General features: G+C 42.1%; 1 protein-coding gene across 6 annotated transcripts in view; it reads left to right on the forward strand.

Moving 5' to 3' along the window:
• The window catches only part of THRB (thyroid hormone receptor beta), a 292,504-nt gene that overhangs the window by 64,280 nt on the left and 200,271 nt on the right, over nucleotides 1-27,953 (forward strand). For 5 of the 6 annotated variants that reach the window (XM_066584928.1, XM_066584922.1, XM_066584923.1 and 2 more), the window contains exon 2: nucleotides 10,282-10,388. The gene's annotated coding sequence lies outside the window, so the exon portion shown is untranslated. Of the gene's footprint in view, nucleotides 1-10,281; nucleotides 10,389-14,023; nucleotides 14,168-27,953 lie in introns of all 6 variants that reach the window. The other variant, XM_066584927.1, reaches the window with a different exon arrangement.

A 27,953-nucleotide genomic window follows, 5' to 3' on the forward strand; every position in this document is an offset into this window, starting at 1 on the left:
CAAACCATCCCCCCTAACCCCACAGCGAGAGTCTCAAAAGGATAGATTTCGCTTGAAAGACAGGTCAAGCAGGTGCCTTCCAACTTATTTCCCCATTAATACCTAGTCAGGCTCTTCCATTGCCATTGCAGGGCAATTCACCCAGCCACCCCAGATCTTATCAAATTTCTCCGGGCATCCCCATGCCATATATGTCAGTTTGTATGTTGGGATTGCAGAATTTACCACCTGGACCGATGCATTCCTGGTCGGCCTACCAGGGTGTTTCCGATTTTAGTAAGCTCACTTTTTTGGCATAAAAAAGCAGCCATTTATCTAATGTGTGAGTTATTGCAGCCACCGGTAGATCTCCAACAAGCCCAAAGAGGCACATTCCAGGGTGCATGATCCTCTGGGCTAGGGACTCCCCTATTCTTGTCGCAAAGCAACCCCATAAAAAATTATATGGACGCAAGTCTCATAATGGGCTTGATTTAAAGCTCCAAAAAGTCCAAATCTAAGAAAGCAGAGGGAGACGGCACATCCAGCAGGTGAAGACCTCTTTCGTTTCACCATTAGCAGTGTTTGAGTTCCTGTGAATCTGTCTCAAGCCAATCCACTCAAACGTTGCTAATGATGAAGAGGTCTTCAGTGGCTGGATGTGCCGTATCCCTCTATTGGATTTGGTTCCCAACTTGGTGTTCTTCATTTCATATGTGTATATCCACAGGTCCACAGTCGGCATGGATCTTCTAAATACATGCATTTTCAGAACAATGTAAATACACAATGAATACACAGCAAAATACAAATGAGATCTGGTTCCTTCTGCCGCTTCCCACAGATTTCACCTTTTGGCGTTGCCAGGAGTGAAGTCTTACAACATGATGAGCACGACGCAGAATTGAAAGACAAGGCTGCAGCAACCGGTTCATGGTGAAGTTACACAAACGCCGGCACTTGATAACCGCTTGTGTTGGGATGAAGAGAGGCATTGACTTTATAGAACAGCTTCTTTACTGTTATGTTAATGTAAAGGGTTTGTGCAATGTTCATAGTAAACACAGATCCGCCATCGATGGCTTTAAGTCGCGTAGTGCTTTATATTGGTCTACAATTTATTATGAGCTGTCAAGGCTATCCTGTTACATTAAACACGGGGAGGGAAGAAACCGGCATCTTCCTGGCTCCTTAATATTGTTCTAGTGTGACTCGAAATCTAATGGAAATTCTCGCAGGGCGCTTTTAAACTAATTGCAGATCTGATATTTATGAAACTAATGAATGTCTAGACTGTGTTTTCAGTGTTCTCCATTACATCCTAAGAAAATTACAGGAAATCACAGCGTTGTAACGACTAATGGAATTTAGCACCATTATGAAAATATTACACGTTTTAATCTATTAAGTAGAGCAGTGTAGGCTTAGGGCATCACATTTGTGTTCGGCACAGGGTTTCGATGAGGCCGTATTGCCATGGCCGAGGGTGAGTTACCCCTGAGATTCTCCGCTGTGCGATGAGCGTGACAGTCCACATCACATGGCCTATGCTCATGGGAGACTCCCACAAAAATCGGACATGCAGTGACTTTTCAAACTCGGTCCATCGGCCCCAGTGAAAAATTGCTTGTGTGGAAGAACCCATTCGACTGAATGGGTTCTTCTTTTTTTTTCTGTGGTGGTTCTGCCCGTTTCAGACATGGACAGAACTCGCACAAAATTTTCGGCTGTGTATTATTTAGAGTTTACGCTGCTGCCACTTAATCGGCACTAAATTTATATAATCTGAAGGCTAGGTCTGAACTTCGAGACGCTCACTTTGTGTCACTGACATCATGTACAGAATGCATTTTTCTTTGCTTGCTTTCACTCTTTACATTTGCAGCATATATCCCCTGTATTAACCCCTTAAAGACCAACTATTTTTCAGGCTTTCTTTTTTTTTTCTGTCCCCATGTTTCAAGAGCTGTAACATTTTTTTATCTTTCTGGCAGCAGAAGAGTATAAGGGCTTTTCTTTGTGTGTGTGGAATTAGTGGTATTCTTTATCGGTACCATATATGTATTGAAAAACTTTTTAATGTTGACATTTTTTAGGGGGATGAGGGTTTCTTTTTACAGTATTGATAACACAGTAGAAATGAAATGCTTCCCTTATGCTGTGAGTCAGTATGATTATGGCCATACTACTTTTAGGCCGCCTGCAGACAGCCGGGTCGGATCCGGCAGCGAGAATTCTTGTAGCAGGACCCGACCCGAGCGCCTGCAGAGAGCAGCGCGGGCACTCACCTGCTCCCGCGGCCCCGTCTCTTTCATGTGCCAGCTGCCAAGCAGCCGGCGCATGCGCACAGCGGAGTCGGCGGTCGGTGAGTGAAGTTTCTATGCGGGGCTCTGCGAGCCCCGCACAGAAATAGGGCATGCCGCGAGATTTTGCGCGGCCAAACCGCGGCCGTCTGCCTAGGATTGCGTTTGTTAACACAATCCTATGCAGGCTTCCAGGGGCGGAAATCCCGCAGCGGAATTTCCGCCCGTCTGCAGGCAGCCTAATACAGTTATATTTACTACTTTAAAGAGAACCTTTTTTTTCCATTTGCTTTTCTTGCCGTATTCTGACACCAGCAACTTTTTTCATTGTTCTGTTAAATGGGGCCGTGTGAGGGCTTGTTTTTGCAGGGCAAGCTGTAGTTTTTATGCATACAACTTTTTGTGGCAGGGGTGGCAAAAAACCTGCTATTCTAGCATTATAAAAAAATAAGCTTGGAGAGCGCCAGAGGGTTCCTTCACCGGTCACATGCTGCACATATCAAATTCTCTGGGGCCAGGGAGAGCTGCAGAAACAAATTAAAGGGGATTCTCTAAATAGAGAGTCTGCTCTCCCACAAGGAGATATAGGCAAAACACTGCTAATAAAGTTTAACTGTGCTTCGAGATTATGCAGCAGTGACCAAATAAGTATATCCAATCAAGAAGGTTAAATACAGGGACGGCACTTACTCCGGAGGAGGGGAATATGTCCAGCAAAAGCCCCCTCCTGGAAGTGTTGGCTCCTATACTGAATCAGCGTGGATGCAGGTTCAGTTCCATTTTACGAATGCCGTGCGGTGCATAGTGCTAAGGCAGCAGAAATGCAGTCCCAAGCTCTCGCTCACGACCTGAAGGTTTCGGGTTCAATCCCCGCTTGGTTTAGGTAGCCGACTCAAGGTTGACTCAGACTTCCATCTTTCTGAGGTAAAATGAGTACCCAGCTTGGTGGTGGTGGTGGGGGAGGGGTGATAAATAAATTACCTGAAAGCGCTGCGGAATAAGTGGCGCTATACAAATAACAAGATTTATTGTATTTTTTTATGATGCCCACTTTTACTAATCAGGTTACACAATGTGATATGAGAAAAATTTGCAGCTTTTCTTATTTGTCAAACTTTAGAGGTAATAAGAAAAATGGGCATGATCTCCAAGGAGATGGATTTTATGTTTAAGTAACACTTTTTAACAGCAAACAATAGTGTAAAATAATAAGAGCCTATACCCCCCCCCCCCGCTCCTGACCCCTAATCTTCCAGCACCACCCCCCCTGTTCTCCCCACTGCACTGTTTACCTGCGGCATCAGTGGCGTTTCATGTATACCCCTGACCACTGCAGCCAATCACAGTACAGCCCTGAGGCCAGAAACATGGAAAATCTCTAAGTAAATTAAGTGAAACTAATGCAATTCTACACTTCTTCTTTTTTTATTGTCCGTTCACATAGGAGTATGCAGTTTTGATTTATGAAAAATTAACTGTTTTCAATGTGGGATTATGTGCTTTTTTAGTGCGTATGTGCGTTTTTTATATTCGTGTTGCATCCGTGTTCAGTGTTTTTTCACTAGTGCAAAAAAAGCACAAGAAGGCCCAAATGATGTCAGTTTTGTCAAAACCCACAGAACACGGGGTGCGCAAAAAAGCCTTTCAGTAAATACAGATGCTAATTCTTATCTACTACATTTTTTACGCACCTATAGATTTTAATGGGTGATTTTAGTTCATGAATATGGACTAAAAGTGGGTGGCTTTTATTTATTTATTTATTTTTTAACCCTACGTGTGTAAAAAGTACGTCTTAAAACTTTAATTCAATAGGTCCGTATTCTATTTGTGTTCAGTCAGTAAAAAATACAGAATAAATAGGGACAGAAACAAGCCTGTGTTAGTGGGCTGTTATAGTAGACATGCATTTGGTTACAGAGGTCAAAATACACCAAATTTATTGAGACGTGCCTCTTAAAGGGGTTGTCCCGCGGCGAAATCGAAATTTTTTTTTTCAATAGACCCCTGCATTATGCCCTGTTAAAAAGAATGCATTTGTTAATTTTTCAAAATAACATTTCGCTTACCTGCATCCCCGTTCTGCAGCTTCTTCTTTTCTTCTTTTAAAGATGGCGCCGCTGGTCTTCTCCCACGGTGCACCGCGGGTCTTCTCCCATGGTGCACCGTGGATTTTCTTCTCCTCTCTTGCGTTCCACTGCCGATACAGCCACCTCATTGGCTGATCGGCACCACGTGACGGAGGCGGAGCTACGATGACGACGCGCAGACCAGCTCTCCGGCGCGAGCGTGTTGAAGTGGCCCCATTCACCAGGCAGAAGACCGCACAGCGCAAGCGCGTCTAAAGCAGCCAGAAGACACAGAAATTAGACGGCGCCATGGAGACGAGGACGCCAGCAACGGAGTGGGTAAGTGAATAACTTCTGTATGGCTCATATTTAATGCATGATGTACATTACAAAGTGCATTAATATGGCCATACAGAAGTGTATAGACCCACTTGCTGCCGCGGGACAACCCCTTTAATATATTTAGTTCAAATTACTTCCACCACCTCCTTCACCATGAATGACCCACATTCACCAAGACTGATGGAATTTATGTCATAGAGATACAGTAGGTGATGACATTTTGGCTGCTTAGAAGCAACTCTAGGAAAAGCTTAGAAATTAGTTTATTATTGGCTTAAAGATATACCCACTATGGGGTAAGCATAATGGCTCCACCTAGTGGTGGCTGGCAAAAGTCAGATTTTTATTACTTAACAATATGTGTATAGAGAGGGTATAAGAAAAACGGGGCTCTGATTGCAACAAACATTCTAACACTCAGCTATATGTCTATGTATTTGGAACTAAAACAAACTTGGTCCTTGAAGGGGGGCATTCACCTTAAGAACAAAAATACCTTTGTGCACGGTGGTGAAATCTGCATTCTTTTTGCATTATATCAAACTGCGCCGCTCCCTCCTAGTCAGTCAAAGTGTGGTGACAGGGAAAGGTCAGTCCTTTCCGTGTATTTCTGCAGACACTACCAGATTTATTGCCACATTCTGTAACTTGAACTTTTTCTTAGGACACATTTTGTACACTTTTTAACACCATCAACAGGTTTACTAGCATTCCTTATCATAAGCTAGTTAAATACATCTGTTGTTGACATTTGGTCTATAGATTAAACTGTCAAGCCATAGCTTGCACAATCCTCAGCAGACACAGATGTAACATCAACATGGCAAACATGTTTCCTTCCTAGTGAAATATCTGTAATATTGCATGGATGGCACATATAAGTCATGCTATGGGGAATTAGTAAAACTTTAATCTTTCCACAAGACACATTGGGTTGTTTATTAAAATACCCCAATTTCCTCCAGTTTCGGCCCTGCAATCCATAGAAAATGCAGCAAACTGTAATCCAGTGGATTTTTCTCATCGGCCTATTCAAAAAAAGGGGCCTGCCCCGGAATTGGAATAGAACTAGCTTTTTCATTGTTATTCATTTTAGAAAGAGGAAGAAAGATCTGATTAGCCGATGGAATGAACATACATGTAGGGAAAGGACAGCGAATCACATTATCATTGCTAAATATACTCTTCGGGGAACTTGGGGTGCATTCACACTTCCGTTAGGCTTGTCAGTTACAATTCTGTCTGTTCCACTTTTTGAGCAGAGAAATGGAATTAAAATGGAAATGAACGTTTCTGTGTTCTTCCCCACTGATTTCAATGGGTTTAAAAAAAAAAGGCAAACAGAAAACTTTGTTTGCTTCTATTGCGTTTGGTTTCCGTATTTTCAACTGCGCAGATAGCCCTTCGGACAGCACTGTTGGGTTTCCGTTTTTTCAATTGCGCAGATAGCCCTTCGGACAGCTCTGTTAGGTTTCCGTTTTTTAACATAACAAAGGCAACAGAAGCAAACTGAAAGCTTACCATTTGCTTTGTTTTTTAAACCCATTTTAATCAATGGGGGAAAAGCGTTTATTTCCATTTTCACTCCGTTTCTCTGCTCCAAAAACAGAACAAAGAAATGGATTTATAACGGATAGACTTACCAGAAGTGTGAATGCACCCTTATTCAATGAGTTACTTGTAGTTTTTAAGACCTCTACATTGTTATCATCTATAATTGCTAGGTCAGGCAAATAATTGGGAAGGAGAAGAGGAAATCCGGCATCTTATAAAAAAAAGGCCATATTAAAATCCTATCAGAAGTAGTACAAAAGTAAGTCGCGGTATCTTCTCCTCCCCCTTGTGCCGCTGATATCAATCAAGTTCCATGCAATTCTAACAGTGGCATTAAAATTTCCCGATCTGAGTTCGGGGCCCCCAAAAGCTCACCCCATAATGAGATCACAGGGTTGTCATGGCAGCTGGGGGCCTTCTGAAAGCCCTCAGGGCTGCCATTGCAGATCGCCTATCAAGCTGTGGCATGGCTTGACAGACTGCCTATCAGATCACAATATAATGTAATACAATGGAATGTAATACAATGGAATGGCAGGAGCAATCAAACGATCGCAGGTTCAACTCCCTTGTGAGGACTAAAAAAAGAGTTTAAAGAGGTTTAATTATTAAAATAAGACTTTAATGTGAGCCAGATTTATTAATGGCATGCATCCTAATTTTGGTACAAGATATTGGTCTAAAGTAAGCTGACCAAGAGGCAGGGTAGGAGAGAAAAGTCATCTTCTGCCTGCCAATATTTAAGGCAGTAATAATCAATCCCCCCATTGATCATCAGTTGGTTTGCATGGCGCCCTGAATGGGACGAATGGGTGGGCAGTGATGAGTCATTAGATTACCAAAAAACACTTCAAGGCAAAATATTTGGGTGGTTTAACAATCACTTCTGCTAGTTTTACTTAATGGAGAGCAGAGATTTGACTATGGAGACTTACCTATAGGAATGAACTGAGATTTAAGTTCAATGTAAGAAAGGTGACGGACAGAACTGCAGTTACATTTTGCCTTTAGCGCGAAGATCAAGTTAACTTTAAGCTGTATCATGTACCTTATGTACAGTTGCTGTGCAGGTGCATGCAGTCCATTGTTCTCTGGAAGCAGCCATTTCAGATTAGACTGAAGAGCACATTGTGATTACTGAAAGGAAATCCAGGAAAATATAAGCCCGTATGATCACTACTATGTGTCACATGGATCTTTAGAAATGTTCCTATGCATATACCTTATGGGACTATATTAGCACCGCTGTATATATGTATAGGCTGCATGCTTTAAGTTTACCGATACTTTTAAAAGAATATTCTATTGTAAAATAGTTACATTTAAACACTTTCCCGCTAAAATCATTCCATTCTCGGAGTTTCTCAGCATGAGATTTTTGTGTTATGCTATTTTTGAAAACAAGCCTGGACTTATTAAATGGTTTCTCTGGAATGTTGCATAAGAAGGTTTTAAGAAATGTGTTTAAGCCTTTGCAGTCCATGTCCAAATGTGATCTGTGGAGAAGATATCTTAGTAACTTTCTCCCTTCTTGCCTTCCCGGAGGCGGTTCTTGGATTCTGGCACTTGTTTTACACGTCCATGCTGCGTTTTTTTCATGACATCTGTATGTGTTCTTGAAAGTTTCTGTGGAAATCAAAAACACAAAAAGTTAGCAACAAGACAGTTTTTGGAGAGTGACACAGTTTTCATAATGTCACCTTTGTAAACCACCACAATGGATTTCAAATATAGCCATTAATGAGTGCTCAAAATGTAGACCTTCAGCTTTAATTCCAGAGGTTAAAATTCAAATGCCTCTGGTCTCTGACAAAAGTTACGTTCGTAGTGGAGGAGTAATATTTTTCCTTAGTGCCCTCCACTTGTACCATTCTGTCATGAATCCACTTGTTCCAGCAGCCCCCTTTTTAAGATTGCCACAGTGCTTCTGCACATTTTGGATTGGTAATCTAAGACGTTACATGTTGGATTTCCATTGGTCAGCACTGCTCATATTAGTAGCGCCGATCAGTCAGAAAGCAGCATGTAGGGCATTAGATTATATTAATGCATTACCAATGCACAGCAATAGACAGCTGTCAATCAGTGGCTGGGTAAGTGGGGCTAGCCCTAAGCTCATGCATATTGGGGACTACTTTCTGTAGTCCTCTGTGTGCACTGCTACTGATAAAATGTAAGTTTTTAAGAGACCATTTGACAGACACTTAGTCATATTGCTGTAACGTGCATATAATATATAAATTTTTTTTTTGGGGGGGGGGGGTCTACTGTATATGTCCCTTTCACTAATTGAAGCTTCGCTTCCAATGGGTGAAGATTACAGATGAGCGAGCATACTCGGTAAGGCGATATACTCGAGAGAGCATCGCCTTTTTTCGAGTACCTGCTGGCTCGTCCCTGAAGATGCGGGGGTGAGCGGGGGGTTGCAGAGGGGATCGGGAGGGAGAGAGAGGGGGGATCTCTCTCACTCCCCTCCCCGCTCCCCTCGCTGCCCCGCGCCGCCTCCGACCCCCGCGGCCCTCCCTAATCTTCAGGGACGAGCCAGCAGGTACTGGAAAAAGGCAATGCTCTCTCGAGTATATCGCCTTACCGAGTATGCTTGCTCATCTCTAGTGAAAATGATACCTTAAAGGGCACCTGTCAGCAACTATAAGCACCATGAACTAAGTGCTTCTAGTTTAGGTTATAGGGAGTCTGAGGACCTGTGTCTCATACTCACCCGGTCCCTTTCTTCTGTGCTGTCCCCCAGCAGAGTCAGCACGTTGTAGCAGCTTGACTCTTTCGGCATACCCGCCTCCCATAGAGATGAATCGGAGGCCTGCACGCAGACTTTGCCAGGAGACACCACTATCCTTTTCATACATGCACTTTATACGTTGCTGGATCTAAAATTTTTCACCAGGGTTTCCTTGATGGTTAAAAGTGTAAAGGTTACGGATACAGTTTTTTGTTTTTTTTTTGGTAACTGCAAGTGTTTGACAACAGGATGCTACAGGAGAAGGCTCCTTCTGGACTATTCTGTTTAATGTCCTTTTTTTTAACGTGATTACCAGAAACTCCTTAATGCAAGGTTATTAAAGTAATTCCAAGTTAGAGGTTCCATTTAAGTACTAACCTCAGTCACTCACTACCGTAGCGTCCTACTTCGGAATTGTTTTAGCCTAAAGCCACTAAATAAGTTCATGGGACAACCCCTCTTGGTTATTAATACACTGTTACCAATTCCAAATGCATCACAGCAGACTTCACAGTGAATTAACAATAGAGCCTTATAGAACTGTCAAGTTGGAGCATTTATACTTTCTAATTCTATGACCGTCTAGGACTGTTCATTGCATTTATGTATAGATATATATTTGCTTGAAGCTCTCTTTAAAAAAAATTCTATACTTACTTATTCCTCCCCCATCAGTCTTCTTACCACATCTGCTGTTCTCCAATCTTCTCCTGTCTCTCGCAGTTCCCCCGGGTCACCTTACCTCTAGCCAGCCGATTTTTCTGCCTGTGACGAAGCGTACATTGCCGTAATTCTCCTTCCTGCAGGGTAATGTATCCTATGTCACTAGTGACATAGCGTTCATAGCCTAGCAGGGAGTGCCGGTCTATTACCGAGACTGTCTCTCTACAATAGTATATCAACACTTGCAGCTAGACAGCGCACATGCGCAGTCTCAGCAATAGCCCAGCATTCATTGCTAGGCAGTAAACGTTAAATCACTAGTGACGTAACCTACGCTGACCTGCCGGAAGAAGAATGCAAAGAATAGAAGCTTCATAACAAGAAGAGGAGGATCCAGCCGGCTTGGGGTGAGGTGACCCGGAGGACTGGAGAAGATCAGCGAGGAGAAGATGCGGTAAGAGGATTGCCTGGGGAGGAATAGGTAAGTATTGATTTTTTATTTTTTATTTTTTCTAATGACAAAGCCCCTTTAAAAAGTACCCCATCCAATTGCAAAAATATCCGGTGTAATTGTTTGTTTCTGCTAGTATTAAAACGTGTATCTAAGTTTTTGTATCTTGCTTTTCCATTTTAGAATCCAAGAAGTATTTTGCAGTCCCTCCAGCAACACAAGGGTGAAGACTATTTTTGGTGGTCGCATGGTAGAAGCTTATTTATGAGGATTATGGTCATGAATGCCTAGTAAGTGTTCACTGAAGAAATGTGCTTGAAAAAAGTAGTAATGTACATGCTAGATAAATCTTAAGACTTTAAGGTAGTAATTTACATTGTAAGCATTGCTGTGGGTTTAGAAAAATAAGCTTTCTGCATGGAAATTGTATGTTTTTTTCCATATTCCTTCTGGCTGAGTGCTTCTGTCATCGTGACAGGTGAGGTGGCCTCAAATGGTACAGATCTGATGATGTGACTCATGTATGTGATAATTGCAAAGCTAGGTCCTATAAAGAAGGAATATTTTTGATTAGCGAAGTATTGTTCTGTTTTCAAGTAGCGTTTGCTTCCATGAAGTGACGTGTAGCTTTAGAATTCTCTTAATTGAGCCGTAACTTTGTCTAGAATACACCTTTCCCATGCATGTTAGAAAGTAAAGTCTTCCACCAAGTTACATATAGTTAGAATTCAAGTTCAAAATGGACTGAAGATGATTCCGATGTCTTCAATTATACAAATATTTGGAATTGGGCCATTTCTGTTTGATAGAACACAATGTCTAATCCCCGGTTTTATAGCATTGCTTTGCTGATTCAGCCTTCCTGCATCTTTTAGAAGTTACATGAACTTTGAGATATTTCTCACTTTAATTCCACAGTTTTAATCATTTCCAATTCAATAGTAAGAACTTAGACTTTGGGGGAAAAAAATAAGTCTAGCTGCATGTCCAGAGGGGTAACTTGAAGATCCTGGTCCCCATTACATACTACTGCTGTTGTCTTGTATTTCAGAGGGGTCTTTGAGCCTCCTCAGGTAGCAGGACCCGGTTGTGACTGATATGTACCTCTGCACTAGAATAAAGTTGGATGTGATGTTATACAATTCTTTTCTATGTTCCTTACGGGAAAAATATGTAGAAAAGACCGCTACAAAGATTTGACTGTGTGACTTTGGAGCATTGCTGTGTCGTATAGCCCTAGACAAAATGTATCTGTATTTATGTCATATGTAATTTGGGTTCAGTAGGCAGCAAAAAGAAAAAAAAAGTCTGGAAAATCCAATTCTTAGTTAAATTTAATGTAATTGGACTAGTGTGCTTGAGTTTATTTCAGTTTTTTTGCTCCAGTACTTCAGCAAAAAAACTAAATAAAAAGCCATTGTTGTATTTTGGATGTGCTTCTATGCAGAAGAACAGAAAAACTGCAATTCAGCTCCAAAATTTGTATATTCCCTCAGTGGAGTTATCCGCCAACATTTATTTGCTCAGGATTGGTTGCTGTGTATTTATTTAGTAGAATGAAAAAAAGTTTAGTCCGGTGTTAGCCAGTAGAGCAAAATGTGATTGTTCCCAGTAAGAGAAACCAGGTAAACATGTAGTATTCTTTGAAGTGCAAATAAATCACATCTATGTCTGTGCCTTGCCATAAGTATGTGTGTGTGTGTATGTATGTATGTGTGTGTGTATGTATATATGTGTGTATATGTATGTATATATGTATCTCTCATTGTGTGTGTGTGTGTGTGTGTGTGTATACATACATACATACATACATACATACATACATACGCACGCCTCTTCGGATCTATTCCATTTAAGCCTGAAGACGAACCCTGCGTTGGTTTGAAAGCTCGCATTAACATTGTGTATTTTTGTTAGCTGTTAAAAGTTATCCTCTCTACAAGATTACTTGGTTTCTCTTGCTGGGAACAATCACATTTTATTTAGTAGTTGGCACATTTTTTATCTGTACTCTTTGTTGTTTATAGTACTGGATATGAACTTCAGGCTGCATGCAGAAGGGCGATGGCAAGTTGCGACTAAGGTTCTCACACACAACTTGCATCAGACACCGCACAGAGGCCCCGTTCATATACTGTCCAACGCGTGGGACACCGCACATTACATGTTCAAATCTGGTTCAAGAATAGGAAAGGCAGTGATATTTTTTTTTTCTTTTTTTTTCAAACTCTGACCAACTGAAAAATCGCTCATGTGAATCAACCCATTCCAATTATTATATATTCCATTTGGTATTAAATATAGCAGAATACAGACACATGTTGTGATTAATTTAATGTTACGTATATGTATATAGTTCCTTAGATACATGTTGTTATATTAGCCTGATAAAAAGGCCTAGTAGCCTCAAGATCTTGCATATATAATTGTTCTGGTTGGCTAATAAACGTGTCACCTCTATCATACTTTTGGCTTTTTTTGGAGTGTTTTGCATCATAGATTTTCTGGCTAACACGGTACCTCACTATATTTGCTCTAACTGTTGCAGCATACAATTACACTTTTTGGAGTTGTGAAGCTTTGGTTATCATGTTTTTTATGCATTTACGTGTGGTTTCATATGTTGTAAAGTCTTTTTTGAAAATGATACTTTTAGTACAATCGTTTGTCTCACATATCACTGCAAAGGGAAAAATCAACCCAAATGTCACTACCAGCGTCCATATTTACATACATACTAATACAACGAATTGTATATAGGTAAATATAGCCGCTGACAGTGATATTTACGATCGTAATGGGCTCATTCTCTCGACCGTATGTTCACCACATTGTGCAAGCGATGTACGGCCGCATGATATGATGTGAATGGAGTCAGTGAGAGTAAATGGTTTTTCATTGATCCATTCACATTGGGGTATTTACACTGTACGTAGAAAAGATCACACCATGCTCCATTTCTCCGTGTAGCACACACCGTGAGCCCCATTCTTTTCTATGTGAGTAACAAAGATATAAAAAGGAGAGCAAGACCCAGTGAGAGGGGTGAAATGATTCTGGAGGAAAGTGTTTTGAATGATGGAGGTGCTGCCAACCAGTTATGCTCCACCAAGGTGGGCATCAGTATAGCGAACGAGAATGTGGTAAAATACTGGTGGTGAAGGCGCAACACTCTAAGCTAGTTGAAAGCTGAAGGTCCAAAATGTGATAGTGAAAGCACTTCTTTTTCTATTCAACAACATAGAGAACCAGCAAGTGAATATGCATTTTGGGGTCGAGCCCCTTCGTTGGTTAGGCTGCATTAAACACGACAGGATGCTTGGGGGTGAGACCATTCCAATGTTTTTTGGGATGTACCAGAGGTCCTGTATGTGGCAGGGAGATGGGAAGAAAAAGCAGGGAGGAGAAGTGCTTGCACTATCGCGTCTTGGACCTTTAGCTTTCAACTAACTTAGAGTTGCGCCTTCACCACCAGTATTCCACCACATTGTCTTTTGCTGTTTATGGCCAGTGTATACAAAGCAGTGCTTGTCAGGAAGGGGCGAGGCACCCCCGAACCGACAGATTTATCTATAATTTACACCAGAAAATGGAGTAAATTATACCCGACTTGTATGGCAGATCGGACCTGATGTACATTTCTGAATAGGTGCATAGAGGAGGTGCAAGGCATGCGCAGAATACATGAAGAGACGTGCAGGAAGTGCCGGGCATAGTACATTTTTTTCCCCCATGTTTGACTGCAGTTCACATACATGAATATGGGGCTTACCTCAGCAAGCTGCTCTTCCCCTTCCTCCCCTTCTCTTCTGTTCATTAGAGTATAAATGCATTAATTGCTTGACTAGCTCAACTAAAGAGGGAGGGTGTGTAAAGCGTTAGCCAAAATTCTCCGTAATCCATTGCATCTCCGTTTATCTTGTAGTCCCGTGGCTGCCAATTGCCGGCCACAGTGGAGATGTTCCATTCGTAGTGCGTATGGAGGGATAATAAGATAAAAGTTTGGTACCTTGGAGAGAGGATAGTACCTGTGAGAGCTGCGGCGAGAAACCAAAGCAAAATCAGGAGGGTAAGTCTATTGTACAGTTTGTTATTTTTCAATTTTAAGCATAAGCTGATAAATCTCTAAATTACAGAACACCGTTTTCAGTTTGGATGATTTTGGCTTAACTATTATTTATAATAGAAATATATATTTTTATGAAGTTAATGCAATAGTGGTCCCATTTTCATTTTATTTTCACTTGTTAAGAATGGGCTGGCTTACAACCGAGCTTAGTACTATTTAAAATCCTACAGATTGTTTTATTTGGTCATGTTTTTTCCCCTCGCGCCTCCAGAAATGTAAGTGCTTTTAGCGCTGGATCAAAATCTATCATTAAGCCTTGCTAACTTCTTAATAAAACAGTGAAGCCCAGAAGCTGCAAAAACTTCAGGGAATTACTCTGAACTTTAACCCCTTAAGGACCAGGTTGTTTTGTACCTTAAGGACCAGACACTTTTTAGGGATTTTACCCATGTGGCGGTTTTACTGCTCTATTTTTTTCCCTTTAGCTACCAAAATTATTTTTGCTGCGTTTTTTTTTACGTGACATATAGGACTATTTTTTAAATATCTTTTTCACTGACTTTTTTTTCCGTTTTTTAGTTTTATTGGGGGTAAAATGCTAAAAAAAATGATTTTTTTAACATTTATAGTTTTTAAAAAAATTATTTTTATATTTACACTAAAATAAAGTATGGAAATGGGTTCCTCTATTTATTTCGGACGTTTTGATATATAGTATGTATGGTTTTGGTTTATAGGGCGCGTACGGTGACGGTTTTTGTTGGCGTCTGCTTTGTGTTATTCTCTTTTTTATGTATATATTGCTGTTTTATTCTGTTGTTTTGTTTTACTTATTTATGTAATTGTGTTTTTTACTATCTGTGTCCCCCATGACGTCATATAAGACCTCTGGGGGACACTCACTTTTTTTTTTTTTTAACTTTATTTGACATTTTCCCACTGTAGCTGGGCAGTCCATAGGACCCTCAGTTACAGGGGAAAGCAACCCCTGTGGTGACATTAGTCACCTGCAGAGCTGCCAGGGTCTAAGTCTGACCCTCCAGCTCTGCAGTAGCAGGGAATCCCGGGAGGTCACATGACCCCCCGAGGCTCCCGTAGTGAAAGAACTTCTTACTTTCACTTTGCCCCGACAGTGCTCATTGTACATCGGGGAAGCAGAAGGCAGGAAGGGTTAAAAACCCCTCCTGCCTTCTGCTCCAGGGTATCAGCTGTCACTAGCAGCTGATAACCCGTACCTGCCTCTGACTTATTGCAGAGGCAGGAGGCTTAGAGCGCCGCCGTATTTTTACAATCGGTGGTCCTTTAAGCCCAGCACCAGCCGCCGTATATATACAGTGGCTGGTCCTTAATGGGTTAAAGGGCATCGGTAAATTTATAAAAATCATATCTTATAGCACAAAATATGTTAACCCCCCATTCTAATTAGTGGATTTTTTACATCAGCCATGCCAAATGCTAAGAACTGCAGCAATCAAACCTCGCCAGGCAATCTCTAACGACAACATTAGCAGCAGAGTGGATGACACTAAAGGGCTCAAGGAGTCCCACAACATGACACTTTGCAGTTAAACACATTTGAGAAATTTCTACCATGCTAAAGTTGCCCTGCTCAAGTGTTAATGGTATTATAGTAAGTCTGGAAAGGTATTGTTCTTCTTCTGCCATTGGATAAAATGTGTGCAAATAAACTGCCCTTCCAAGAAGACGAAAACTGTATCTGTAGTTATATATCTCTTGGAAGACAGCTGCCACGCAAGTCCAACCCTTTAACTGTTAAGTCCAGTTCACACAAGAACTCAGACGGAACACGGAAAACTGCGAACTGGACTCATGAACAGGCATAATACACAGAGGAGGGACCCAAATGACATGCATACCTCCCACCTGAAACGTGTACATTCCGTTACGTCATTCACACTCGCGAACTGATGAAACTCTGGCGGAAACTCTAAAACAGCGGACATAACTCATGGACAGTCATAACACATTGACTGACAAACACCAAAAACACGACCAAACAAGCATACCCACATGCATAAAAAGATGTAAATAGATACCATAAGAGGTATTGGTTTGTATTTGTATTTTAGCCAAAATACTTAAGCCCTCGAGCCCACTTCAAAGGTCCTCGTTGTCTTGTAAGTCCCTACTCTAATGAGACAACATCCACATAAAACCTGCCTGCATGCAGGGCGATCGTCCCAACAAGGACAGCCCCATGCTGGAACCTAGGGACCTACTTAGACGTAGATGACAGAAAACACAGCAGGAACTGAACACAGCTCACACCAACACATCGGGGATTTGCATACAACCCAGAACACCATGCACCCTGAACAGGATTGTTCACACCACACATAGGAATACACTGAACAAACAGAGAAAAGCCCAGCAGCCTCTAGCAGAGGAGTTAGTATATATGAGCAGCAGACCGGTGGTGATTGGCTGGCTAGAGAAATCCACACCTAGCCAGCTCAATCAACCCCCACCTGTGGAGCCGCGCTGCTGGAAACCCATGTAGAACAACAGATCTTAGCAACACACCCTAACATTAACAATCCTTGCAAGATGACCTAAGGATATAAAGACAATATGCCCATCTGCAGAGCAGCTGTTTCAGTGTTCTTGGCCCTCATCACTGCAGAGCTTGGTGAGAGACCTGGGATGGTATTATTCTAATTGTAGAGGGCACCAAGAAGGCATGTTGGAAGTCTTAAAGTCCATGTGATATTCTCCTGGGTAACAAGGTATGCAGATAAACTCTTCTTCCAAGAAGAAGGAAAATTGTCTCTTTAGTGCCACCTATTGGAAGGTAGCTATGCCATACAAGCTTTTAACTGACCTTGTAACATGGCTAACAGTTGAAGCCAGGCCAGAATTTTCTTAATATGGAAAATATGCCTATCTGCAGAGAGCTGTTTTGGGGTGTTTGCCTCTTGTCAGTGCCGTTTAGAGTCTAGAGCTCACACGTCTCCTGTCCTCAGCAGCAGCATTCTCCACCAAGTTCCAGACTCCGCCTGCAGTGCTAGTACAAAAGTTACTAGATCAGAAATTACATACAGTAATTGAGCTTTCTATGACCAAGCATACACAGACAAGTCAGACGTCACCGTGTGTGTTAGCTGGAGTTTTATGAAGTCTATTAGCACTGGATTCTGGAACACTCGATCAAACATCTTGCCACAAGTGTCGTGTGAGTTGAAAAGTCTGATGTTTCAGTGCTCAGTAAAATGGCATTATAGAGAATTGTGGGTTTGCAATTTGGAAAGTTCTTTGTTCTTTCAGTCTGATGATGCCTCTTAAGCACAAAGTGACGTCTTTAAAGATTAGTTTTCTTAGTCTGGTGTAGAAAAACTTCAGTCTTGTGTCTAGGTTGATTGATTTTTTTTTAATTTTTTTTTTATCCATTGACTGTCTGGTCTTACTGCCCCAGATTCAGTTCCTGTGAATGGATGGGATTCCCTTCAGCCACGTCCCACCATCAAGATGAAAGCCTTTCCTGGAACAATGAAAGCCGTATATTAATAACCATAGTTTTAGAGTATGATGTACAGGCAGCTAGTGATAGAATTCCTTTTTACTCTCTCTGTATATATGATACTGTCTCCATCTCTGACATCAGGGTGGATTTGTAAACCCTATTGCTTTCATTGATGTTGTTCAAAGAACAGCGGTCTGTTTTCTATTTAGGAAGAGCAGTGATTGGTTCCAAACAGAAACTTTTCTTTTTCAGTAGTTTTATACTGAAAACGGGTTGTAGCTTCCCAAATCATCTTACGGACCTGTGTTATATTAGAGTCATTCTACATATTGGAGTCGGGAGTGTGCAAAAGGTAAAAAAAAAAACATTTCAAACGATTGGACGAAGTTTAAAACAAAGGGCCTATCTTATTTTGGAAACGGCGGCACACTTGCCTGGAACTGCAGCTCAGCCCCATTCATTGCCATAGAAAACTTGTAGGCAAGTTGGAGGCTGTTTGTAGAAAAAAATGTAGATCTAATATTTCACAACTCATTTAATCCTTTCCAATCCACTGTCTGACGTCTGAAGACTGTTACGGCACTCTGACCCCTGAGCGCCAGATGGGGTGCCCTGTACTTACCGCACACCACTGTCCCTGCCTACTTACCTCGACCTGGCTAACCCCAGGCGGACAACTGGGCGGCAGTCCCTACTCTGGCTAGGGACCTGGCGACTACCTAGATGGAACTAACTACCGCGGGACAGAGTGCCGACAAGGAAGGCAGATGGAATTACCAAACAGGAAAATGCTGAGCACTAGACAGAGCTAGGGAAAGGAAGCTGACGAGCAGACTAGCAGACTGACTGGAGGGAACTGCAGACAGAACTAATTAGGAGCTGACAGAACCAGTAACTGGCAGTGAGCTCAGGTCACTGCCAGCCTTATAACTGCAAAACTCTGCCCATGGGCAGAGAGTGGGAGGAGCCAACCCCCCACTCACAATACAAGAGAGAGGAAGGGGTGCGGGCAGCGCCTTACGGGCAGACCCGCCCATGCCGCCGCACACCGACCGCCCCACGTCACTGGGAGAGCCCAGACGTCACAGCTCCGGGACGCCGGAGAGGCGCGCGCCGACCGCGGGACCCCGCGCCGCGCTGTATGGTAACAAAGACATTGTGATTTTAAGGCTGTACAGCTTCGATGTTGGAAGACGTCCGTCGGGGTTCTCTTACTGTATATTACCAGCCACTCTGCTGTCGGAACCTATCCAACGTGTCACCTCATGCAGTACTGGCTTTAGCCAGCAGATAGCCCCGTTGTATAATGGCAGAAAAAGAGTAAGCCCCTAGGAAAACCAGGATGCGAATTGGATTGGAAAGGGTTAAGATTAAACATTTAATTTGAAAGCCTAAACTAACTGAGCATATATGGTTATACTTGACTGTATAGTATTTTAGTTCTCATGATTACCTTGTCTTAGTTGAATACATAGACTGATAAAGCCTAACAAGTCTTCACCCGCTGCATACCAACTGGAATAATTGACTTTGTACTTATAAAGTGCATTTCTGCTATAAAACTAGTGGTTTTCTTATTATTGTGGACCTCTAAGAAAAATGCTTAGGTGAACTTCCACCTTAACACCATGTTGTTTTTAAGTGCACATAGGCTACTGATTAATATGTTAATATAACTTTTTCTGTCTGAAGACTCCAAATCCATTGCTTCCATGCTATAGTGGTAATTAAAGCTCACTTGTACTTTTTGATGACTTTTCGGAAAAGGCTGTTTTTTGTATACATGAGGAGTAACACCGTTTCTGGTCATTATATGACTCGTCTGTAGCATTTTTTACCAGTTTTCCCCTCTGATAGTTCTATCTCTAATCTTGACTTAGCTAGTGGGTGTAGAATAGCTGCCATGATGTTTTCTATACACTGCACATGGAGGAAACAGCAGGTTCTGCTCTCTAACTCTCTGTAACGCACAGAGAAATAACAGGATCATGAAGGACATTATACAGCAGGACTCTGTAGTGTAGATATGATTTTAGTACATGTAACAGACTACTGGTACACAGCAAGTTCCCCTAATGGTTGGAGGCATTCAGAATGTTATCATTGACTTCTATAGTAATACAGGTCTGTATGAGAAACACGTTGAGCGCTGACCACTGTAAGCATGAATTATGGAATTAGTTGGCATAAAATGTTAATCTCATTTATATTAAGGTGTTCACTTTGAGTTATTTCTGTAGCTGTAAACCATAACCGTGAAAAATCTGCACGACAACCTAAGAAATCCCATCTTCCCGCAGTTAAAAAGAAAATCTGATTATTTTTCAAACACATGATATAATTAACATTTTTATTGTAAATAAAAGTATTCATTAATAATGAATGTAATTAAACATTTTACATAATTAAATTTTGCCATTTAATTCAGCATTCAGTTCCACGATTCTAGGTACTTAAATGTGCGACTTTGTAGACCACAAACGACTTTAAGGCTATAAAACCTGAATCCTGGCATCTACAAAATCAAAGTCCGCAAAGCTGAATTAAACCTTGTGAAGTGGGAAGAAGAATTAAGATAAATCGTTTGCTTATAACAGACTGTGGATTGATAGCTTTTCATTTCCAGGAGTTCTGATGAGATTGTAAAAATGACTATATTATTCTGTGCCTCCGCACTAAAATTAAAGTAGCCTTTTAATTTCATTAGTACTCAGAGATGGTAACCTAAAATAAGAAATTAATAGGTAAACTACACCACAATTGTAGAATGTAAATACCATATATGGTTACCTACAGTATACTAGAATAAAATACCATGGTGACTACTGAAGGGAGAGGCTTCATCTTCTATGACTTAGTTATGGCCATAAGAAACAAAGCAACATTAATTTATTGGTGAGTGAAATAGAAAATGACAAGCAAGAAAAGGAATCTTTCTACAAATCTGCATGTAAATGAAACATTTGTTTTTAACCCTTTGCAATCCAATTTTGGATTCAGGGTTTCCTAGGAGGCTTTCTCTTTCTGCCATTATACAATGGCGCCACCTGCTGGCTAGAGTCAGTACTGCGTAATTGGACATGCTGGAGAGCCCCCCACAGCAGAGCGGCCAGTAATATACAGTAAGAATACCCTGCCGGATGTCTTCCAACATCGGAAGCTGTACAGCCTTTAATCAGAATGTCTTTAGACGTCAGACAGTGGATTAAACAGGGTTAAAATTTTAAATGCACTCATTGCCAAAAAAATCAAGTACCTAGAAGAAGTTGTCGGAATTGAATGACACTTTCTCTGTGTGTTTGTAACATTGATATAAGTGATTACAATATTGGAGTGAAAGGATTTATTGCAGAAAACTGATCCCTTGAAGGGATTCTCTAGTACCCTGTTGTACCGCCTCTAGCTTGGATACAAGATGTGATATGGGCGGGCATGGAGGCTCTAGTACCCTGTTGTACCGCCTCTAGCTTAGATACAAGATGTGATATGGGCGGGCATGGAGGCTCTAGTACCGTGTTGTAATATATATAGCTTGGATGCAAGATGCAATACAGGCGGGCAAGGAGGCTCAAATTTGAAGGTTGTCAAAGTTGGCATCCCAGATGGTCGCATCAATGTTCTATAGGTAATAAATCTGTCGATCGGGCACTTGACGGTAGTGTGGCAATGTTATGGAGGCATTCCTGTGACACGCTTGATGTGTGCAGCCGAGCAATAATCTGCTGCACAATGCCTCTTGGAAACCACCACATGTGGCTGCAGGACGTCCTGAACATATCTCTGAGCTGCCATTGTCCCTCGTACCACTACTAGGGGTGACCAACTGTTGAATGCGATTGATCAAATGTCTGTCAGCTAGAGTCCTTTAAATGGCTCTGACACACACAGGGCCTGTAATGATGGTGCCACCTTGTCTTTGGGTGGTGGACAACAAAACAGTTGGAGCTGGTCATGCTTGTTAGATGATCAGATGATTCTCTCTACTGGTGGTCTGTTAGGAGGAATCCTGCACCCGGTTGCCTTGTGTGTGTGCCCTCACAAATCTGCATGCTCTAATTCAGGTGTGGACACCCATGCGTCTCTATGGGTGGCATGAATTGTGGATCTTGCACGCGGGGCACCCGCAAATCACATCTGCCCATGGGCATTGGAGCTACATGTAACCACTTTTTATTCATTTATCTCTGTACTTCACAGATACTTGTCCAGTTTTCTTCCCTTTCACATCGTTGTACGGGATTTCTTAGGAATCTCATCCATTTAACACTTTTTTTAAGATGCTGTGATGTCACTGTCCGTATTATTACTTAGAAAGGGACCTGAAGCACAAGCCCATGATACTTGTATATCAAAACTACTTACCATAGAAGGAGCCGGTTAGAACCTCTTTGAACGCTGCCCAGTCTCCGCTTGTCTCTCTGCCTTGGTCTCCGTCCCTAGCATTAATATAAAACATAATAAATTAAAGAAAAACACTTTGAGCAAAAGAAATGAAAAGTTGTACAATTTTCCAGAATACTTTGTGTATCGATTCTTCATGTTTAAGAGCTGCACTTGCTTCATCGTTTATTTCAAGGGGATACAATGATTTCCTGGTCATGTGATGATCACACAGGAGATTGGCACATAAGAAGTACAGTGATGTTGTCATATACTGGTGTGTCCGTTACAGGAGGACAATCCATGTGTCACCAGCTGCAACAAAAAGTTCAAACATTCATCAGATTTGAAAAAAAACCCACAAACTTTCAAAAATATGTATTGAAAAAGCATATGCACCCCTAAACGAGTTACGCATTTCAAGCTAAAGCCCCATTTACACGGGACCAACTGTCGGGCTAACCATGCCCAACAGCGTGTCCCAGTGAAGCTAGCTGTTACCAGCATGGAGGCAGTGTAAACAGCAGCCCTTCAGTTGCCTGAGGCCGCTCTCACACATCCGCTTTTTACTGCAATTACCTTGGTAATCGCGCTATAACGCTCCCATTGATTTCAATGGGGCCTCACAGACATGCGCTCGATCGCGGCGCTGCATTTAGCTCACTTCATCACCCATCACATAGAACAGGCTGCAAACTTTTTTTTTTTTTAAATCTTTTAGCATTACCTTGGAAAGCCTTCCCTATTGTTTTAAATGGGCCCTCAAAAGACATCGCATGGCACCGTGCGATATGCATGCGAGTGCAATGTGATGCACTTGCGATCCCCTGGTGCGCGTGAAACACGGGCCTGAGGATCGCAATTTCACAGAATCCATGAAAGGTGTTTTTCAATGAAAAATTAACGTTGGCAAGCGTGATATCGGCCCGAGAAACTCTGCCCGATATCGCGCTTGCCCGTGTGAATCCGGCCGGGTACCGAGAGGTTCCTATAGAGGCACTTGCATGTGTGCATGTTTAGATATACTTGTGTTACTTTTGGAAACCTGCTTATGTTATTCTGTAGAGTTTCCCATTTTGAGTCCCTGTCACCAAGTGGGTTGGCAGTTTCTCTGTAATACTCATAAACGGCCCACTTTAATGTGTCTTCTAAACGTTCATGGACCAGCTGAAACACGTCTGTTATGGGCTGCTGGAAAAGGTAGAGGGGCTCCAGCTGCTAAGAAAAAAAAACTTAAAAAGGCTTAGAAAAATAAATAATGCATCATTTAGTAAATGGCAAATTGCACTTTATGACATTTCATATAAAGATACTCCAAGCAATGTTGTTCAGGCGTTCTGCACAGAATGAAGGAAGGCTCTGGCCAGGCTGACCACAGCAGTAACTACAAGGATGAAACAATGGGAAATAAATGCAAACGTCTCAAGAAACTTTATCGTAACGTCCCAATAATGTGTGACGTTTGTGCATGAATCTATATAAAGTTTCTTGAGAAATTTGAATTCTGACCAGTAGTGCGTGTATGTGTATGTATATATGTATGTATGTGTATATATATAGGCTTACAATGCATCAGTGCACAGGGCATATTTCCGCGGCATAAAAGCACTCTTCCCCTCCTATTGCAAACGACTGGAGGGGAAGAGAGAGGAGGTGAGTCGGCGAGGAGTAGGGAAGTGGGAATCTCCCCGGGCCCCACGGCATTGTGGGCTCGGCGTATATGCGCTGCGCTTTTTGCCATTCAGGCTTTTTTACTGCGCCGGCGGGCGCACATAAAACGCCTACAGCTGAGTAAATGTGCCCTTAGTGTGTAAGTCTCTCCTTGTTCTCCCTCTGGTGTAGGAATTGCAAAGCCACTTGAGAAAATTAGTAAAACCAAGTCTGGGTACCCAATCTGTCATGAGTGTAAAGAAGAAAAAAAATATTGCCAAAAGTGTGCGGTAATACCTTTTTGTACGTCTGTACTTCAAGAAAATCCCTCTTTCTTTTGGGTACAGAGATTATTTCTCTATTCCAGTCTTCAAAGTCAACTTGGACTGCAGGAACCGAAAATAGGAGTAAAATGGAAAGACCGAGAATTCTCCTATGTATACTGTGAGATGACTGATAGATAGGACCTGCATACAACACAGCGGACGTGGACCCACTGTGCCACTAGCTGATTTGGCCTGAGCTGCTCTAAGGGATCCCCTGGATTTCACTCTTTAACTTCTTTTTAAGGGGTGCTGTCTTTGTTGCAGGGAACCTCCAGGTCGTTTCCCGAGAAGTAGTCTCGGTGCAGTGACGGCTAACCCAGGCGGCCAATCAGCTTCCTTCTGATCCACAAGCGAAGTTGGCAACTCTCCTCAATCAATTCAGTATTAACCCCTTACATACGCAGCCCTTTTTTCCATTTTAGCTTTTCCTCCCCATTTAAAAAAAAAAAAAAATCATCACTCTTTTTTATTTTTCCATCCATGTAGCTGACTGAGGATTTGCTTTTTTCTGGGGCGACTTGTGTTTTTCAATTCTGCTATTTAATGCACCATGCAATGTACTGAAAAACTTTTAAAAATTTTAAATGGAGTGAAATGGGTAAAAACCCTTCTTGCATCTTTGGGGAGGGGGGGGGGGTTATATGCTGTACACACTGCAGCAAGAATGACATGATACCCTTATTCTATGGGTCAGTACAGTTACAGTAGTACCAAATTTTGGAGTACATTCAACTTTTGGATCGCTTTTTATGACATTTTTTTCTGTGGACAGGGTGACCAAAATAAGCCCAATTTTGCCGTTGTGTATTTTTTTTCCCGGACAACATTCACCATGCAAGATAAATAATCCATTACTTTGATAGATGGGACTTTTACAGATGCACTGATACCAAATATTTTTTTGGGTTGTCTTGATTTTTTTTAATTATAAATATGGAGTGTCTCTAAAAAAGTTTTTTTTTTTTTTTTTTTTAACTTTTAATACTTTTTTTTTCTAATAATTTAATAAAAACTTATTTAAACTGATTTTTTTTTTTTCATTTTTTTAAATTTTTTTCAGTCCTAGTGCAGTGTTTCTCAACTCCAGTCCTCAGGGACCGCCAACAGGTCATGTTTTCAGGATTTCCTTATTGTTGCACAGGTGATGTAATTATTGTCGGTGCCTCAGACATTGCCACGGGTGTTTCAACTATAGGAGATCCTGAAAACATGACCCGTTGGTGGTTCCTGAGGACTGAAGTTGGGGAACACTGTCCTAGTGGACTTGAGCTTGTGATTGTTTGATCACTCCTGCAGTATAATGTAATACTATAGCAGTATACCGTGATCTGACAGGCCGCAGGCATGGGGCTTGATAGGCAATAAGTCTTGTCAGTACTGGGGTCTTCAGAAGGCCCCAGCCTGCCATGACAGCCAAACGGCAGCCTGCGATTCTTATCGCAAGGAGGAAGGTATTTGAGACCCTGAAAAACTGATTGGGGGGATTTAAATACTGCTGTCAGAACGGACAGCAGCATTCATAGTGTGAACAGTCGCGAACGGCGTTCATGCTGATCGTGGCTGTTGCCGGCGGGTGTCACCTGTGAGTAACAGCTATCACCTGCATTTTATGGAGCGCGAACCCCCTCCATACAAATCCTAAATGCACAGGATACAATTTTACATCCTGTGTCATTAAGGAGTTAAATTGCAACAAAATTGATGCATTTAACAATCAAATACAGTTTTTCTGGACTCGGCCTCCATCAATTGTATAGCCATTTGCAAGTGTGAACCAACCCCTTTGCGCGGCCTTTTAACCAGCTGGTGGCTTCATTTAGTTGCAGAAGCTTCTCTTGTCCAATACTGACGGCTGGTGTGAACTGACTATTTTGCTTGTAGTTCGGAAGGGAGAAGTGGCTCCTAGTTGTATTTGGATCCGCTGTTCTCTGCTGCACACATTCTATAGTTGCCTTAGGTATCGCATGTTTGTGACACAGACGTTCTTCTTTAGTAGCTGCTCCACATGATGGGTGATTAGTGTCTGAGCGGTGGGGTCTGTATGCTGGGACCCCCACTGATCACAACAACAGGGGTTCTATTTCAATTCTGTGGAACTGATGGAGATAGCCAAGTGCAATGCTCAGCTTCGACTATCCATCTCATAGACTAAGAATTGAGTGATCTCACGCATGCGCAGCCACCATTCCATTGAAGGCATGGACATGCGATTGCCATTCCAGTTATTGGTGGGCATCCCATCTCGGACCTGCAGTGATCACATCCTTACCACCTATCTCTCAATACCTGTTAAATATTCACCACTTGAGTTGCTGATAAAAAGGTCAAAGATTTGCCTCTTAATAGTAACAGAACTGAAATAAAATTAACTTTGGAGACTTGTCGTTGGCAGTCCCACCAGGGTCCGCGAGAGCTGGAACAGCGGCATGTGTAATTGGTTACATAGTCTGTGCATATATGCATTGTGAAACGTCATGCTTCCTGAGTTGTGGTTGCGTCTACCACATCAAAGAACCGCGTCGACCAGCTGCAGCGCCGAATTTACAGGCTGGGATTTTCTTAAGATGTAATGTTAATACTTGGAATAAATGTTGATCTTTTCTGCATTTAATATTGACCCAGCCATTCACTATCTGTTTTGAATAGGAAGAGGCAAGAACTGCTTATGTATGTTGTAGTCTACCAAAGCGGCAGCAGCCCGAGTAGTATATGTCTTCTGCTCATGCTGAGGGACATAGATGAAACCTTTATGAAACATGGCAGCAGATACTCCGATCGACTTTTTCATTTTAAGCATGTAAAGAACTGGTAGACTCTGACCTCGTTATAGTGACCGTCAAGTTACAATGGCCTCGGGTTACAATATTTTCAAATACAATGGTCTTTCCCAGGACATTGTAACTTGAGACCAGACTCCATATTCAATGTCACAGGCAGTCCGGATCTATGACACTTGCACTGTGCTGAAAAACCTAGCCAATCATCATGGGCATTTCAATGGTAAAACCCTTGTATTACTGAAGGGCATGCACTGATTGCGGTCTAGTAGACCCTCACTAGATTGCAGTGCGGTACTACATATCCTGCATAGCTCTTTACCTATATGCTAGTTGAGCTGCTTCTTTGCCCACCAGGTGAGACCGGCTGTTATTCTTCTGTACTGTACAGGACCCGTAAGCAGCTTCCATCTTTTACAGCTTCCAGCAGCTCTTTTTGACTTTCGATGTAAGGACTTGACCTTTATCTGTATTAGTTATCTGCTATTTTTTTTTTTTTACTCTTCATTTTTGTATTACTTTTGGTGACCTTTTGGGGTCTTCAGAACCATTTACCAGTTTTCCATAGAGTTATGGTTTTAGCACACACTTTTTTCCAACATACAATGGTCATCCCGGAGTTAATTTGTGTTGTATGTTAAAGGGGTTGTCCCGCGCCGAAACGTTTTTTTTTTTTTTCAACAGCCCCCCCGTTCAGCGCGAGACAAACCCGATGCAGGGGTTTACACAAAAAACAGGATAGTGCTTACCTGAATCCCCGCGCTCCGGTGACTTCTTACTTACCTGCTGAAGATGGCCGCCGGGATCTTCTCCCTCGGTGGACCGCAGGGCTTCTGTGCGGTCCATTGCCGATTCCAGCCTCCTGATTGGCTGGAATCGGCACGTGACGGGGCAGAGCTACACGGAGCCGCTCTCCGGCACGAGCGGCCCCATTGAGAAAAGAAGAAGACCGGACTGCGCAAGCGCGTCTAATCTGGAGATTAGACGCTGAAAATTAGACGGCACCATGGAGACGAGGACGCTAGCAACGGAACAGGTAAGTGAATAACTTCTGATAACTTCTGTATGGCTCATAATTAATGCACAATGACATTACAAAGTGCATTAATATGGCCATACAGAAGTGTATAACCCCACTTGCTTTCGCGGGACAACCCCTTTAAGGGAGCGCT

This window comes from Eleutherodactylus coqui, chromosome 12 (genome assembly GCF_035609145.1).
Source record: "Eleutherodactylus coqui strain aEleCoq1 chromosome 12, aEleCoq1.hap1, whole genome shotgun sequence".
Lineage (NCBI taxonomy): Eukaryota > Metazoa > Chordata > Amphibia > Anura > Eleutherodactylidae > Eleutherodactylus > Eleutherodactylus coqui.